The sequence below is a fragment of the Ceratotherium simum genome, chromosome 22, assembly GCF_057802395.1.
Source record: "Ceratotherium simum simum isolate JZ-2026a chromosome 22, ASM5780239v1, whole genome shotgun sequence".
Taxonomy (NCBI): domain Eukaryota; kingdom Metazoa; phylum Chordata; class Mammalia; order Perissodactyla; family Rhinocerotidae; genus Ceratotherium; species Ceratotherium simum.
The window spans coordinates 4,157,372-4,173,737 of record NC_141921.1 but is presented as its reverse complement, the minus strand read 5'-3'; the positions used below and the strand labels follow the sequence as shown (position 1 = coordinate 4,173,737).

At 46.7% G+C, this 16,366-nt stretch overlaps 1 long non-coding RNA gene across 1 annotated transcript in view; it reads left to right on the top strand.

Annotated features, from left to right (window-relative positions):
* Nucleotides 1-16,366, top strand: part of LOC147914040 (uncharacterized) — a 120,762-nt gene that overhangs the window by 18,064 nt on the left and 86,332 nt on the right. Inside the window, exon 2 of the long non-coding RNA XR_015555733.1 lies at nt 5,785-5,930. This is a non-coding gene — a long non-coding RNA (uncharacterized LOC147914040). The remainder of the gene's footprint in view (nt 1-5,784; nt 5,931-16,366) is intronic.

Sequence of the window (16,366 nt, the reverse complement as noted above, 5' to 3'; positions counted from 1 at the left end):
TCCCAGCCTGCTCGTTCTGGATCCCTCCCTCTGGTTCTGAGTCCTGATTCCCCACTGCAGCCGGGATACACCTCTGCCACTCCTGGATTTGGCATTTGTTCAGACCTGCGGACTCTCCCACCCTGGTCCCTGTCATTGTGATGGGTAGGGATTTCTGTGAAGGTCCCTCAGCTGTGCCTCATTGGGGCCACCCTGGCTCTGCCCTGAGGGAAGGAAGCTCAATGGAGGTTGTGTTATGGGTGTCTGGTCCTGCCCAAATTGGGGGATGGAGGGTTGAGGGGTGCTATCCCTCAAGCAGTTCACTTGTGGGAGAGGCCCTGGGATAGGTCTGAGGGGCCATGGCCCAGCCTGTTGCAAGAGCTGAGGGAGGAAGATGAGTTCACTGCCAGGAAGTGGAATTGGTTTGGAAGCTGGGAGGGAGATGGCTAGAGAGTCAGATGAGGGGGAGGGAGTGGCCTGGGGGGCCAGCAGGCCCGGGTCAGTGTGGTGGAGGTCGAGAGAGCCAAGAGAGGTCTGAGAGAGTGCAGCAGGGTAGCTGAGGATCCAGTAGACAAATGCTGGTCCTCCCACATTGCTCCTTTGCAGTGGGAAGTGAGGAACATGAGTCTTATTTGCTGATCATCTGCGAACACATCTCCAGCTAAGAGGAAATGTTAGTTCAGATCCTCTGAGAAGCAGATGCCAAGACAAGGTTAGATGTTCAAGAGATTTATTGGGAAAACACTAGTGAAGGATAAGGGGAGAGAGCAATAGTAGGCGGGGCGAGCCTGCAGACATGAAGCAGGTCTGTTACCTAGGAAAGCAGAAAGGGAAGGAAGGAGGGGTGGGCAAGAAGGTCTCAGACCGCAGCTCACTTCTAAGAAAGTTTTGGTCAGGCTGACGTAGTGGTTCTTGAGCCAAGTGATCCATTAGAGGAGCCTTGTGTCTGGTAGAGGTGGGCAGGTACTAGCACCTGATGCATCCAGTCATTGGCTGAGTCTGGTAGGGGTGGGCGGGCACTAGCACCTGCTGCACCCAGTCATTGGCTGAGTCTGGTAGGGGTGGGTGGGCACTAGCACCTGCTGCATCCAGTCATTGGCTGGAAGCTGCCCAGGGAAGCGTGGCCTCAGCGCACGTGTGGTGGTGGATGCAGAGGGGCAGCAGCAGGGATGGTCACCTGTGCTCCCTCTGACTAGGCCTCCTGAAGGAGATCTGGTGGTACATTTCCGTGGCCTCTAAAGGGCCTAAAGAGGCTGGAAGATGTCACTCCAAACCACTTCCAGGGGTGCACGACTCTTCATATTGCCTCTTCCAAATGCTCACTGGCATTTAGACTTATTTAATCCAATTTGCCTGGCACTTGCTGAGGATCTACAAGGTACATTTTCTGTATAAACTCAAGGACAAGCCAGACCCTGCCCTCAAGGGTCTTACCCACTAGTGAAGATGACCAGATATGCTAGATGTGATCAGAGAGTGATCAAAAGTCAAGGTTAGCGCTCCGAGGGGTTAGAGGAGGGGGTGGAACATCCAGTTAGGTGTGTGGATTGGAAGAAAGTTCACGAAAGTGGTGGGATGTGAGTGGGTCTTTATAGGTGGGTTGGAGTTTGACAGTAGAGGGTAGGGAAGGGAATTGGACTCTGGAGGAGGACGGTATGTAGCAGAGATGAAGAGTTGGGAGAAGCCAGCTCATGTTTGAACAAGAATGGGGGTTCACTTTGGCTTGAGAGAAAACAAGAAGGTGAATAGTGGTGAGTGGAGTTGGAAAAGGGGGTCGGAGCAGGCGAGGGGTTTTGTGCAGTAACCTGTAGGGAGTTTTAGAGGATCTTAAGCACAGATGAGACATGACTTCTGCAGTGCTTGAAGCATGCTTATGTGGTTGCTGGGTGTAAGAAAGAGCCCCAAAGTCACACGGGAATATAGAGGCAGGACAGACTTGAAAAGTTTCAGGAATCCCCCTCCCCCAAATCCTTCAAAACACTATAGCTAGGTAGTCCTAGGTACCTTTCATTCTCTAATTACAGAGTCATCCCTTTGGCTAAATAAAATCTCCTTCAGCAATACCCTGTTTAAAGCACCTTCTCTTTGATGAGATGACACAGCACATCCCCTTATCAATGAGCCACATCTTAGTGTAAATGAGTTGATGGGCAGTTTTCTACTCAGACCAGTTACTGTTAGAGGGGCCCTCAGAAATGACTTAGTATCGTCCCTCTCCTTGTTTTATAGACGAGGCTACTGAGAACCAGAGAGCGGAAGTGGTGGTAGAGTCTACCCTTAAACCAAGTCTGTCACTGAGACCAGTCTGTGAGGAGGAGGTGGGGAGGGTTTATGGCAGGGAGCAGAGGCAAAGGAAGGGTGCTGCCCGCGAGAGGGGCAGCAGGGGTGGGCGGGTGCAGGAGGCTGCGGGAAGAGGGTGGGGGCTCACGAACAGGGAGAAGAGTCCTGTAGTTGAAAAAGCACTGGTCCCCAAGAATGGAGACCTGTGTCCTCTGGTTCCATCATGAACTCTCCTTGCAACCAGAAGAAAGTCACCTCACCTCTCTGGGCTCATTTCCACATCAGTAAATTGGGGGTAATAATAATTTTCACCTTCTGAACTTGTTGTGAGGATAAAAGAAAATTATGGATGTGGAAGTTTGCTTTTAACTGAAAAGAACTACACGCATATGTGGTATTATATGAATATCGTTAATAAAGTAGGCTGGGCTTATTATGATGAGTAAATAAGTCATTCCATGTGACATGCTTAGCCAGGCACAAAGTAAGTGCTCTATAAAAATTAGCTGCTTTTTTTTCTTTCACAGTTTGGTCAAGAGCCAATTCTATCCAGAGATAATTCTTGAGTGTGTTTAGGCCTAAACCTTTTTCCTCAAGAAATCTGAACTCCGAGTTGCTGTTGGGAGGCCATTCTGTCCTGGTCGAGCTTCCACTTCCTGCGCCAGCGTTTGCTGGGATTCAGGAGGCTCTGTGGAGGGGGGCTGCTCTGCTCCACCTCTGTGAGGTGGGCACTGTTATTATCTCTGTTTTATAAAACGCCTCAGAGAAGTAAAGTGCTTGTCCAAGGTCACAGATCTGGCGGCAGTCATAGCCCAAAGCTGTTTGGAGTGGAAGCTGTGGATTTAATACCCATCTCTCAGGAGTGTGGAAAATGAGTGCGGTGTAAAGGGCCTGGCAGACCCTTTACCAGGCAGGGCCTGGTGACACCGGCAAGGGCTCGGGGAACAGTGGTTACTATTGTTATCAGTCCAGGTTGGCTCCAGGTGTGGGTAGCTGCTCCTTAAAAACTTCCTGATCCCTTGCCCCGCTTCGGCCCTCCTTCGCTGGAGGTGCGCTTCACACATCCTTAAGCAGAATCCGATCTCTTCCTCTGAAGGTCAGGTGGCTCTGTTTGTGTGTTCCTGATTTGGGCTGCCTGGCAACCACCGCCTTTGTGGCCTCTCGCCTCCTGGGAGAGAAGTTCCAGGTGCCTGGGCTGCTGCCCGTTAGCCCACTGGCTGTATGCAAGGGGAGGGCATTTTCAAGAGTTCTTTGGCATGTTTTCTGGCCCCCAACATTTTTAAAGCAAATTCCTCTATCAGTTGGCTCTCCCTCCTGCATTTATTTATTCATTCAACCAACTTGTTGAACACATACAGCAACAACAGCACCAAAGCCAACAACATCTACTGAGTGCTTGTTATATTCCAGGAACCATGATGAGTGCAAGGGAAAGAAGACTAATAATAATAACTGTGGAACTCCTCCCTCTGGACAAGGCACCAAGCTGAGCGCTCTGCAGAATGAGCCTTTGCCTCGTTAAGCAGCCATGTGAGGTCGGTGCTACCCTCACCCACTTTGTACAGACAAGGATGCTGAGGCACAGAGAGAGCTTAAGCCACTCACCCCAAGACACACAATTCATAAATGTTGGCACCAGATTCAGACCTTTTGGCTCCCAAGCCAGGCTCTTAATCCCACTACACTGACTGCCTTCTAAGGGCTCATGTTTCTTAAGAGATGGATGTTTTAACATTTAGCTGTGGAAAAAAAGTAATCTTTAGAATCATTTAGATCCAGATTCAACCCCAGGTCCACCATTTACTAGTTGTGTGACCTTGGATAAATTAATGAAAAAAAAAAAGCTTCAACCATGAAGTTGTGCCCTTCTACTGCTGTGTGTCTTATAGCAGCTCTAATTTTTTTTAATGATATTTCGGTAAGAGAGGTATTATTGTTATTTCCATTTTACAGAAGAAGGAATTGAAGCTCAGAGAGGTTAAGTAACTTTTTGTAAGCATATCAGTCAGGGTCCTGTCAGAAGATAGAAACCATACAGTAATTTGAATAGAGAGAGTTTAATATAAAGAATTGTAAACTGGTTACAAGGAATTTTAACTACTAAGGGATAAAGGTAACACTAAAGAATGCAGGAATAGAAGATTTAAGGAGCAGGCTCTACCCATAGGGTTGAGGCAGGGTACTTGTGAAGTAATAAGAAATATATACAGTCATGCGCTGCATAACGATGTTTCAGACTGTGCTGGACCGTATGTATGACGATGGTCCCATAAGATTAGTGCCAGATAGCCTAGGTGTGTAGTAGGCTATATCATCTGGGTTTGTGTAAGTACACTCTATGTTGTTCACACAGTGACAAAATCACCTAATGACACATTTCTCAGAATTTGTCCCTGTTGTTAAGCAATGCATAACTGTATATTGTTCTCTGACCCCAAATCCTGACACAGAGCTCCTAAAGCCCTATAATTTCCTGGGTGATGAAGAGATAGGAGTGCCTTACATCGAGTTCCTAAATGCCTTGGAATTTTCTGAGTGATTGGAGCCTCTTTTGTTCTAATGATGTGACCCTTGATGGGCTCCTGCATGGGGCTGGTCACCAGAAAGATCAAGCATAATTAGAAACTTGGAACTTTCAGCCCCACCTCTGGTCTTCCAGGGAGGGGAGAGGGGTTGGAGATTGAGTTAATAATCGATCGTGCCTATGTGATGAAGCTCCATAAAAAATCCCTTAACTATGGGGTTTGGAGAACTTCCAGGTTGGTGAACACATTCACGTGCTAAGAGTGTGGTGCACCCCAGTTCCACAGGGACAGAAGCTCCTGCACTTGGAACCCTTCCTGATCTCACCCTATGTACCTCTTCATCTGGCTGTTCATCTGTATCCTTTATTATATCCTTTATAATAAACCAGTAAATGCAAGTAAGTGTTTGCCTGAGTTCCGTGAGCCATTATAGCACATTATCGAACCTGAGGAGGGGGTTGTGGGAATCACCAACTTATAGCTGGTTGGTCAGAGGCATCTGAAGTCACAAGGTAGTCTTGTGGGACTGTGGGACTGTGTGGCTCTGTGCTAAGTCTAGGTAGTTAGTGTCATAATTGAATTGTAGGATACCCACTTGGTGTCCAAAGAGTTGAAGAATTGGTTGGTGTGGGAAACCCTCCCCCAACATTTGGTGTCAGAAGTGTTGTGAGTAGAGAAAAACAAGGGAGTTTTCTTTTAGTATGCAAGGAAGGAACAAATTTGGAAGAAGACCCCCGTCCCTAAGGCTGAGATTCAGACCTCATTGGAGGGGGTGTGGCTGTAGCCCACTGAATGGTGGAGAGGTTTCCTGAGGTGCCACAAGTGGCAAACCAGCCCCTGGGGGGGGGTGTCACAAAACTCTCTAGGGATCTGTCTTCTGGGGTGTGACTAAGACCCCTGGGGAGATGCCTTTTGGGGTGCCAGTGAAATTTGCTGAGGTGTGAGCACCATTGGGATTGGGCGTTCCCAATAGTGACGTGCTGGTTGCTATTCACTGCAGGAGCAAGAAAGCAAGCATGTGGAACCAGGAAGAAAAGACCCTTCCTCTTGCAGTGCTGTCTACTGACAAAGCTAACATTCTACCAGCTGGCAAAGGAGAAACCTTCACAGGGTCCCGCTCCAGCATCCCAAAGCTGGGCAATGAGGGTAAGCATGGAGCTGAGAGGCAATAAATTGAAAACTGGATGGTAAGTATTACAGCCTATTAAAGCCCAGGTTTATCTACTATAACTCTGACCTTTCTTGACCCTCGATTTTCCCCGTCTCTTAACTGGAAACAACAATACTTGCCTCATGGGGATGCTGCGTGTATGAAATAAGACAAAGTACGGATGGGTCTGGACGTTACAGAGGTTCAGTGAGGGTTAGTAGCCTACTAGCCTGTCTTCTTCTAGAACTGCAGGATCTTCACACTGGAGGAGACTTAAGGTGTCATCAAGCCCAGTTTTCTAATTTCACAGATGACAAAACTGAGGTACAATGAAAACGATTTATCTCAGGTTTCCACACTTGTCAGTGACAGAGAAATAATTAGTTCCTGGGCCTCCTGAAGCCTATTTTATTTTTCTTCTTACTCAACTCTGCTACCTCACATTTGATATTTTAATTTCGGGCTAAAGTGGGGTGAGGTAGTCCCATCTGAAATTATTTAACATTGGCTGGCCTTGGACTCAGTTGCACAATCAGAGAACTTTCTTTTGTTTACAAGGAGAAAGGTTATTTTGACCAATTCAAGATTTTCCTTGAAGATCAAGTTAGTTCTTTTATTTCATTACTGGATCGGCATCATGTCATTAGTCAAGCTCATTAATAACGTTAACCTCCTGACATGGAGAGGGCATAGGACTAACATTCCATTGCCATAAAATGTCCTCTTGGACTCCTCCTTTCCATCCACAGTTTCCTCTTGTTGCTGCTCAGGATCTGGTAATGATATCCCAACCTGCGTCATCCAGGTAAGCTGCAGTCTCTTTCAGGCGTATCTGTTTGTGGGTTTCTCTTCTCTTCTACATGTTTTCTTTGGGGGATCACATCTGTAAGCTTGGTTTCAGCTGTGTCCTCCAAACGAATAAGTCCCAAACCCTGGCCCTCAGGCCATACCTCTCTGACCACCTTCGGACCTATCTACTGCCTTCTGGGCATGTCCACATGCAAGTCTCCAGGCACCTCTGCCTGTCCCTCCCGCAGTGAACTCACCACCTCCTGGTAAATCTGCTGCTCCTGCTGCCCCGTCCCCTGGAGTGGCACCTCTGTCCACCAAACGCTCAGGGCAGAACATCTGCTTGAAACTCTTTTGTCACTTCCCAGGGCACTCAGAGTTTTTATTCCAACTCCCTAACATGGACTACAGGCCCTGCCCGAGCTGGTCCCTGCTGACCCCTCTCACTCAGATTGTCCCATTCTTCCTCCTGCTCATTTCCTCCTATCTTCCAGTGCATCAGAGCCTTTCCTGCCCTGAGGCCTTCGTACAAGCTGTTTCCTCTGTCTGATGTCCTCATCCCTGGATCTTCAGAGCCCAGGGCCCAGCAAGGGCTGGATTCAGTGCAGGGTTGGTTATTGTTTGTCTGACCATCTAAGAGAGGTCCTCGTGTTCGAAATTAGTTACTTAAAATAAGGACTGTGGTTTCAAAGTGAATAGTAAAAAAGGGCAAAGATTTCGTTGGAAATTATTTTGAAAAAAGACCAAAAAATTATCGTCATGTTGATTTTGTCTTATATTTAACAAAATTTAGATTGCATCACAATTACATGCGAGTGGCTTAAAAGGAACCAGGATGAATCAAATGTTGGTTTCTTTGGAACAGTTTTTCTGGTAACATTGTGTGCTAGCACAAAATGCTTTCTAGACCTTTGACTTTTGCAGCGTGATCAAAAGCAGGGTAATTTGTGTAAATACAATAGAAGTCTCGCTAATTTTTCCCTGAGCTTCCTTTGTATTAGAAATGCTCTCCTTCAAAGCACTGATCGTGCCATTATCTTTTTCGATTTTCTTGTCTTCGATGGCTCACTGCTCTGTCAGATTATCGTATATCACTGACTTTGCTTGTCATTCATGCAACCAAAGCATCACTTGAGCGTCACTTTTGTTGACTTTGTGACATCTGGTATCTTTCCTAAATTGCAGGGTTACTTTGTAGGCCATTTGCATTGTATAGTCCTTGCATTATTTGATGTGGCATATCTGACCACGGAGGAGAGGCCTTTGCCATCACGTCCACTTCTTTATGGGTCATAATCTTTAGTGTCAAACAGTGTATGTATGTGGGGGTGGGTGGGGTGAGGGGAGTGATCTTTGAATGAGAGCTACTTTTACATGTGGTGAGCACATTGGTGAATGTTTTCATGTTCAATCCTTGCGTCCCTACCTGACCTCACAACTGGGAGTTCTGGGAATGGCTTCTCAGGCACTGAAGACGTTCTATGGATGTCTGTGTCTCAGAGCCTGCTCTTCCCGCATATTTACTGCCCAACATTCCTCACACCAGAACCCAGGGGGCCCTTATGGACCCCTGTGTCTCCTGAATCATATCCTTTGTGCTAAGGCTTGGCCAAGAGCCTTTTGAATGTCACAAGGGAGCCCTGGCCTGGCAGGGCCAAAGCCATCCTATCTGGGGCGTGGTCTTGTGGGACAACGGACACATCCTCTCTTCTGTTCTTTGCATCTTCCAGGCCATACTTTATACAGAACTATAGAATGTTGGAACTGGGATAGACAATATTTTATGCTCCAACCAATATTTATTAAGGGTCTACCCAGTGCCAGGAGTTTTTTGATATGTTCTGACACTTGACCTTCACAGCTTTCCTGTGAGGTGGCTGTCTTTTTCATCCCCTTTTTAGAGATGGGGCTCAGAGAAAGTCAGTCCCTTGTTTCAGGTCTCACAGCTGAGGAGTGGAGCTGGGACAAGGACTGTTGTGTCCTGCTCTAGCTCCAGGCTCTCCCTCACTTTACAGATGATGACACTGAGGCCCAGAGATGGGAAAGGCCTTACCTAGGACACCTCGGCAGGTAGTGGTAGGACCAAAACTTGACCCAAGCACTCCAGTTCCCTGTCTATCTTTTCGACTCTGCTTTCCTGCTCAGACTTGTTATTGCCCAGCTCTTGTTTCAAGAAAAGAAAACAAATTTCATATGAAATTATTTAAAAACTTCCAGACTCTTCCTTAGTTGCACAACCAAACGTTCCATTTTATTTACAAGTGTATTTTAAAGCCTTTTTAGACTTCCAGTGATACATTTATTTCATTACTGAATTGGCAACATGCAATATCTCAAAATTTATCTGATTCATCAAACTTTCAACATCCTTTGACATAGGGACTATGTTCTATTGAGATTTCATTGTCCTAAAACAGCCACAAACATTGATATAGGATCAAAGAGAAGTATCTGTCCAGAAACAAGGTTTTCTGATTCTAAATCCAATGCACTGCCCAGACTCATCTTCTTTATTAACGACAGTTATATTTTTTACTGATTAACATGATAGCTATAATTACATAGTACTTGCTATGTGTCTGGCGCTTTTAACTTAACTCTGCATGTATTAACTCATCTAATACTTAGAACAATCCCACGAGGTAGATATTATTATCATTCCTATTTTACAAGCAGAGGCATTCATGTGGGGATATGTTGATAACATTAAACATTCACTTATATATTTTCCAGTTTGTGTAAAAGTTGATTTTGTACTTTTAACCCTTGAGTCATCTACTCCCCATGTGGCCCTGTCATGTCCCAAGACATTATTATTCTCTGGGTTGATAATGTGTGAAGTCTCAGTTAAGATACCTTTTTTTTTTTTTTTTCGCTGAGGAAGATTAGCCCTGAGCTAATGTATATTGCCAATCCTCCTCTTTTTGCTGAGGAAAATTGGCCCTGGGCTAACATCCATGCCCATCTTCCTCTACTTTATATGTGGGATGCCTGCCACAGGGTGGCTTGACAAGTGGTGTGTAGGTCCACGCCTGAGATCCGAACCTGCAAACCCCGGGCCACTGAAGCAGAGCTCGTGAATGTAACCACTACACCACTGGGCTGGCCCCGCAATTAAGATACTTTGAGTACAAGTGATAGAACACCTGCCTCACAATGGCTTAAGAATTAGGCAGTTCCAGGCCAGTTCAGTTCAGTTCAAAAAACCCTTCCGCCCGCAAAACCCAAAGAAACAAAATCAACCTCTTTCCACCCTCTGGTTGTCTTTCCTCAGAACACTGGCTTTTGTCTTCAGGCTTGTTGCCTCATGACTTAAGTAGGGCTACCTCAGCTTTAGTCCTCAAATGGCTATTTTCAAAGGCAGAAAGCCAAGGGCTAGCCAGAGACACCAGAAGAGCATCTCTCTATAAGGCGAGGCGGTCTCTGCCCAGAAGCCGTCTGGTACATTTCTCTGTGTAGATCATTGAGTTGAGCTGTCACATGGCCACTCCTAGTTGCAAGGAAAGCTGGGAAAACACGAACCTTTGTGTGTGTGTGTAGATGTCACCCTGAACAAAGTGAGAAGGAAATGTTTATTGGGTAGTCAAACAGTTTCTATCATATGTGGTAAATTGTTAGTGGATAATTATCTTTTAATGTGGTCTCCAGCGAGTAATCTGAGACACGTCATTATTTAATTCTTACAACAACCTTGAGAAGTTGTTGAGTTACATTGTGGGAGTTCAAGAGCTAAACATGGTACTTTGAACTTTGAGATGTCATAATTCTATGATTGGACAATGCCTGGTGTATCAGGATGCTTTCCACTATATAGTCACATGCCACATAACGACATTTTGGTCAACGACGGATGCACGACAGTGGTCCCATAAGATTAGTACCATATAGTCTAGGTGTGTAGTAGGCTATACCATCTAGGTTTGTGTAAGTACACTTTATGATGTTCGCACAACGATGAAGTCGCGTAACGACGCATTTCTCGGAACGTCTCCCCGTCGTTAAGCGACGTATGCCTGTATATATAACAGCCACCTTTCCTCTGACGTTTTTGTATGTGTGAGTACCACTTCTCGGCCTTGTCCTTGTCCTGTAGTTTATTTTAGCTGAATAGTATAGGTAAAATATAGGGGCCACAGGGACACACCCTCAGAACCCTGAGGCTGAAATGAATAAGATTGTATTCATTTCATCAAATGAGATCAGCGATGAGATGAGCCACCTTAGAGACAGGATTTGTCCCAGGGCCACAGAAGGAAGAGCAGGCATGTAAAGAGGGTCTTAAGACTGTCCTCAAGGGAGGGTGGCTGGGGGACATCTCTGGGAACTCAGCCCTTCCTTTATGGGAAAGTGCCCACACATTTTTTGCCTCTCCTGGAAGCCCACACAGAGGGAGAGCTTTCTCCTTGGGCTCCTCCTGAGAAACCGCAAAGCAGATGTTTGCTTTGGGGAGGTAAATGTTTTCCCTTCTGTCTTATTTTCAAAGATCAGCAGAAAGGACTGTAAGATATTGCCGGCCTAATTTAGAGGCCAACTTGCTGGGACGCCCCCGGGCTAGCATGCCCATTGCTACCCCATCTGCTTCTCTGATGGGCAAAGATGTTTCTTTTGGGGAGATCTGATGGGGTGGGGCGCAGAGTCTGTTCTGTCCCTCTAGAGCTTGGCTCTCACACCACATGGTGGAGACAGCACAATGGAGCACACTCTGGGCACAATCACCTTCTCACACCTGGAATTGAACCCAGGTGTGGCAATGGGAGCAGAACGACGCCTGACTGGGAGTCAGGGCTCTAGTGTTCATCCATCTGGCGGGCATGCATGCATGGAGCACCTACTGTGTGCCAAGTACCGAGCTAGCGGTCAGCCTGGAAGAGGAGTCAGCCTTCCCACTTCCACGTCGAGTGCCCTTGGCTCTATTCATACGAAAAGAAGAAAGGTGATTAACACGGAGCACATTCCGCATGCAAGTCATTGTGGTCCTGTTCCATTTTATTGGTGAAGAAATGGAGGATCAAAATGACGAGGTCCACATGCCGGCCATGCAGGTAGGAGGTGGTGAAGTCAAGGCTCAAACCCAGAGTAGTCTCTCTCCAAGATTCACCCTCTTCCTACTGCACTGAAAACACTCAGCTCAGAAAACAGTGGCTCGCTTGTCCAATTCTCTGGGTGAGAAGCTGCAGTGTTTTAATTTTCCCCAGGAAGCTGGGGGGAGATCAAGCGTTTGCTGCTCTTTCCAGGGGGTGGGGCTGTGGATGTGCATGTTCCAAGCCCCCAGGTGATTCTGATGCCCACCAGAGCTGAGGACCTTCGTGTCCTACCCCCATGGTGGTGGGAGAGGATACAAATGAAAGGTAGGGATTGTTCTTCCTCAAGGTTGAGGCAAGGAAGATGGCCCAGAGGGGGCAGACTTGGAAAGGGAGGAGGAATCCCAGGCAGAAGGACGTGGGGACATAGCCACTAGCCACAGCGGGCGTAGGGCCTGGGGCCCACAACACTTTTAGGGGGGCCAAGAAAATGTTTTAATTTCTTTCAAAAACACAAGGAAAAAACCCATACATTTAGGGTCAGAGAAAATGTTTTAATTTCTTTCTCACAACAGAGAAAATGAAATTTTTAGGGGACGTGGAAATCTATTAAATTTTGCCTAAAACAGAAAAAAAAAGTTGAAATATTTAAAGTTATATCAATAGTAGTTTTTAATATTGATATTATTATGGTGGGGGGGGCCCCACAAAGGCAAAAGTGTGCAGGGCCTGACAGAGATGTGGCAGGTTTTGTGCAGTGCCATCGTGAAGTGGGAGGCTGGGGAAGTGAGCCAGGCCCCAGAGGGAGGGCCCTGAGTGCCAGGCCCAAGGAGTTATCTTGAACACACAGAGCCACTTAAGGGTTTACACAGGGAGAGATCAAGTTAGATTTTCAGTGTTAAGAAAATCCCTTTGAGATTCTCCTGGGTGTGGCTTTGGAGGGGTTGGTGTGAGGCTGGCCCTGGGGAAATCTGAAGGAGGCGGTGTCTGTAGGGCAGAGGTGGTGAGGAGGCCACAGAGTCATGGCCCAGAGGATGCAGGTGAGGACTGACTGGACCTGGGAGGGGTGCCAGGGACATCTCAACCAAATGATAAGTGTTTTGATTAATACCCCTCATAATCAACAAAGCTCTTCATTCATGTTATACTTCTCACAAATTGCATTGGCTTCTGCTATGGACTGAAATGTTTTAGGTGCCCCACTCCTCCCCTGTCAAGTGCATATGTTGAAACCTAATCCCCAACGTGATGGTATTTGGAGGTAGGGCCTTTGGGAGGTGATTAGGTCATGAAGGCAGGGCCTTCATGAATGGCATTAGTGTCCTTATAAAGAGACCCCAGAGAGATCCCTTGTCCCTTCCACCGTATGAGGAGTCAGTGAAAAGCCATCTATGAACCAAGAAGTGGGCTTTCACCATACATCAAATCTGCCGGTGCCTTGATCCTGGACTTCCCAGCCTCTGGAACTGAGAGAAATAAATGCTTGTTGTTTATGAGCCACTTGGTCTATGGCATTTTGTTACAGCAGCCCGCACGGACTAAGAGAGCTTCCAAACACGTGAGCCGGGTCTGGCCACCCTGACTAGCGATCCTTTGTTGTGTGGGCCTTGTTGAGCTTGGTCTCTTTTGCTCTACACTGTTACCACTTTTAGGGTCCTGGACGGCCACTCTTGCTGCCTGCTCCCAACGTTACTGTATTATTTAGGATAACACTTTGTCCTGTGACAACAACAAAAACCCCAAACTTCAGTGGCTCAAGGTAATCAGTTTCTTTCTCCCTCACCTAATAGTTCAATATGGGCGTGCTTAGTTGGTGAGTGGCTTTCAACCTGGTGGTGAATCTGGGCTGAGTCCTCTTCCATCTGGAGGATCTGCCATGTAGCCCGATGATGGGCAAAGGAGAGGGTGGAGAAGACACACCTGATTCTTACCTGCCTTTGCCTGGTGGTGATATTTATGACTTATACTCACATTCCACTGTGGACACCAGCCCCCACACCCACCTGGATGGAGGGGCACTGGGCAACATAATTTCTGGTTAGGCAGCTGCTTCCCATGGCAACTCCTCACTGCAGAAGGGCAAGCACGGATTCTGGTAGAGAGTGGCCATCTGTGTCACCTCACCCCAGGACTGTTTCCAGCCCTAAGGGCGAGCACATAAAGGCTACATATCAAGTACCCATTAAGGAGTTCAGGGTCGATTAGCCACGTCACGTTACGAAATATGATAAAGGAGGTACAAAAGACATGAAGAAAACCTCTATATATTACATTGAACCCTATGGAAAGGTTGTTTTGTAGATAAAAAACAGTCAAATGTTGGCAATTTCATCTGGTTCAACCTAATATATTGGGGAAGCTCTTCCAAAACAGTTTTTCTTAGAACTCTAGCTCATAACTTTGGGAAAATACTGCATGCTCTATATTCTACTGGGAGAGTCAAATACACTTTAGCCAATTAAAAGCTTCAAAAAATCCTGTATTTAAGAAAATCCTGCATTGTTTAGTTTCTTTAATCAGTGACTTCCTAAGTAACTCTTGTTTAATCAGTGATTTCCAGGCTAATTTGTACATAGAATTCATTTTTCCCAAATGCCTATTAAGCCCTCAGAGCATTAGTCTTTACCCTATGCACTTTGGGAAACTTTGCATGGAACACACGAGGGAATCCATCAGTGAATCCTTTTACATAGCAGAAACCAAGGTTTTTCTTTACAAAAATCCATACTGAGCACATTGGCGGAAATGATAAACATTTGTTGAGTGAATGAATGACTTTGCACTATTCTCATTTCTCTGAACCTGAAGTTTTTCATCTGGAAAATTAAAATGACAAATTAAATCAGAAGATCTGTTTAAAGAGCAGGGGAAGGTGTTGCACATGTGTTTGCTTCTCTCGTCCGTCAGCATCCCTGAGACTGAAGAAGGCAGCCACTTGCCACGGAGAGGACACCGTGTCTCAGCAGCCACACGTGGGATTGCTTTGGTCCTGACGTGCAAACATGTTTAAGCCCAGCTTCTTGAGAGCTCACACAGATATCTGGGTCTGGCAGAGTTATTTTTATGTGTTCAAGAGAGAAGAAAATAAAGAGCAACATCCTCATGTTGACACGAAATGGCCGCCCTGTGATTCTGGGCTGGAGGTGGGGGGCGGGGTAGGGGTCAAATAAGCAACCGAGCTGAACAGTCCACATGGAATCACTTTTCCATGGTCTAATCTGGGAACCGGAACGCTCTCAGCTTGGAGTAGAGTTATGGCTCTGGTTAGAGGATTGATTCACTGGGGCCGGCGTGGCCTCTGGCAAGGCCGTGGACACATCTGTCCTCCCCTATCCTGATCTCCCTCTGGCAGCCTCATCTCCAGGCCTGGCAGAACCCCCAGAACGGATCTTTCTCCTGGCCCCCAGCAAGGCTCTTCACCGACTTCCAAACATGTGTGACTGGTTTGGCCATCTGAGCCTGAGGCCGCTCTGTGCAGGGGCCTTGCTGGGATGGGTCTTTCTCCGTGCTGCACACTTGTCACGGCTTCTAGCTGAGTCCATGTACCTGGTCTTCCTGCAGGACCCCACCCCCAGGGCTCTTTCCAACACTAAGAGGAAGCAAGTAAGGGTCCCAATTTGAGACTGAATGCTGTGCCTGTTTTCCAGGTTGCTGTGGGGCTGGTGCCTTACACCGGTCTCCTGCCGGCAGCTGAGTAGGGCCTCCAGAGCCAGAAAGACCAGGTTTGAATCTTGGTTTGGCCACTAGTAAGCCATGCAACCTTGGACAGATATTATTCTCTCTTTGAACCTCAGTTTCTTCATCTGTATAATGGGGATAATTATTGTTGTTTCATCTGTCATTCAACCACATCACTCTCCTCGAGGGCATTGTTCTGGTTGCCACTCACTGGAGATACAAAGATGAACTACAACTGCTCCCTGTCTCAAACAGGTGACATTATCTAGATTAAAAAAGAATGGCTAGGCATCTAGAACCTGGTGAAGTGGAAATAACTGGGGCTTTAAATTCAGACACATGTATGCTTGATATTAAGTTACTGTGTGATTTTGGGCAAGATGTGTGTTCTGGTCCTTGGCTCCCTCATCTGTACAATGAGGAGGTTTACTAGATTATCTTTTTCTTCTGACATTCCGTGATTGTACAAAGTTACCAACCTAGAAATCAAAAGGAGAAATAATTAGTTGAATTGGTCACTTGATATCACGTAATTAAACCAAATGGGTGGTATGGCACTTGTAATTCTATCCTGGACATTCTATATGGAAGACGTTTTGAGGAGTCCTGTGTATTCTTGGAGAAAGAGCCTAAGTTTGGCATCTGACAGACTTGGAATCTAATCTCACTTCTGCCACTTATTAGCTGAGTGACTTTGAACCAATCACTCAGTGTCCTTGAGCCTCCAGTGCCCATCATAAAATTTGGGGAAAAACACACACTTTGCAGTGCTGTTGTAAGAACTGGAAATTGTTTGGGTGAAGTGCCTGGCATGATAGACCCTCACTACGTGGTCCTGTGGTTCAGCAGACCGAGTCCCTGGAGAGCAGGCTCTGCGTCTGGCCTATTGGTCTCTGCAGGGCCCAGCACAGGCCTGGGCAGGAGCAGATCCTCAGTAAGTGTTT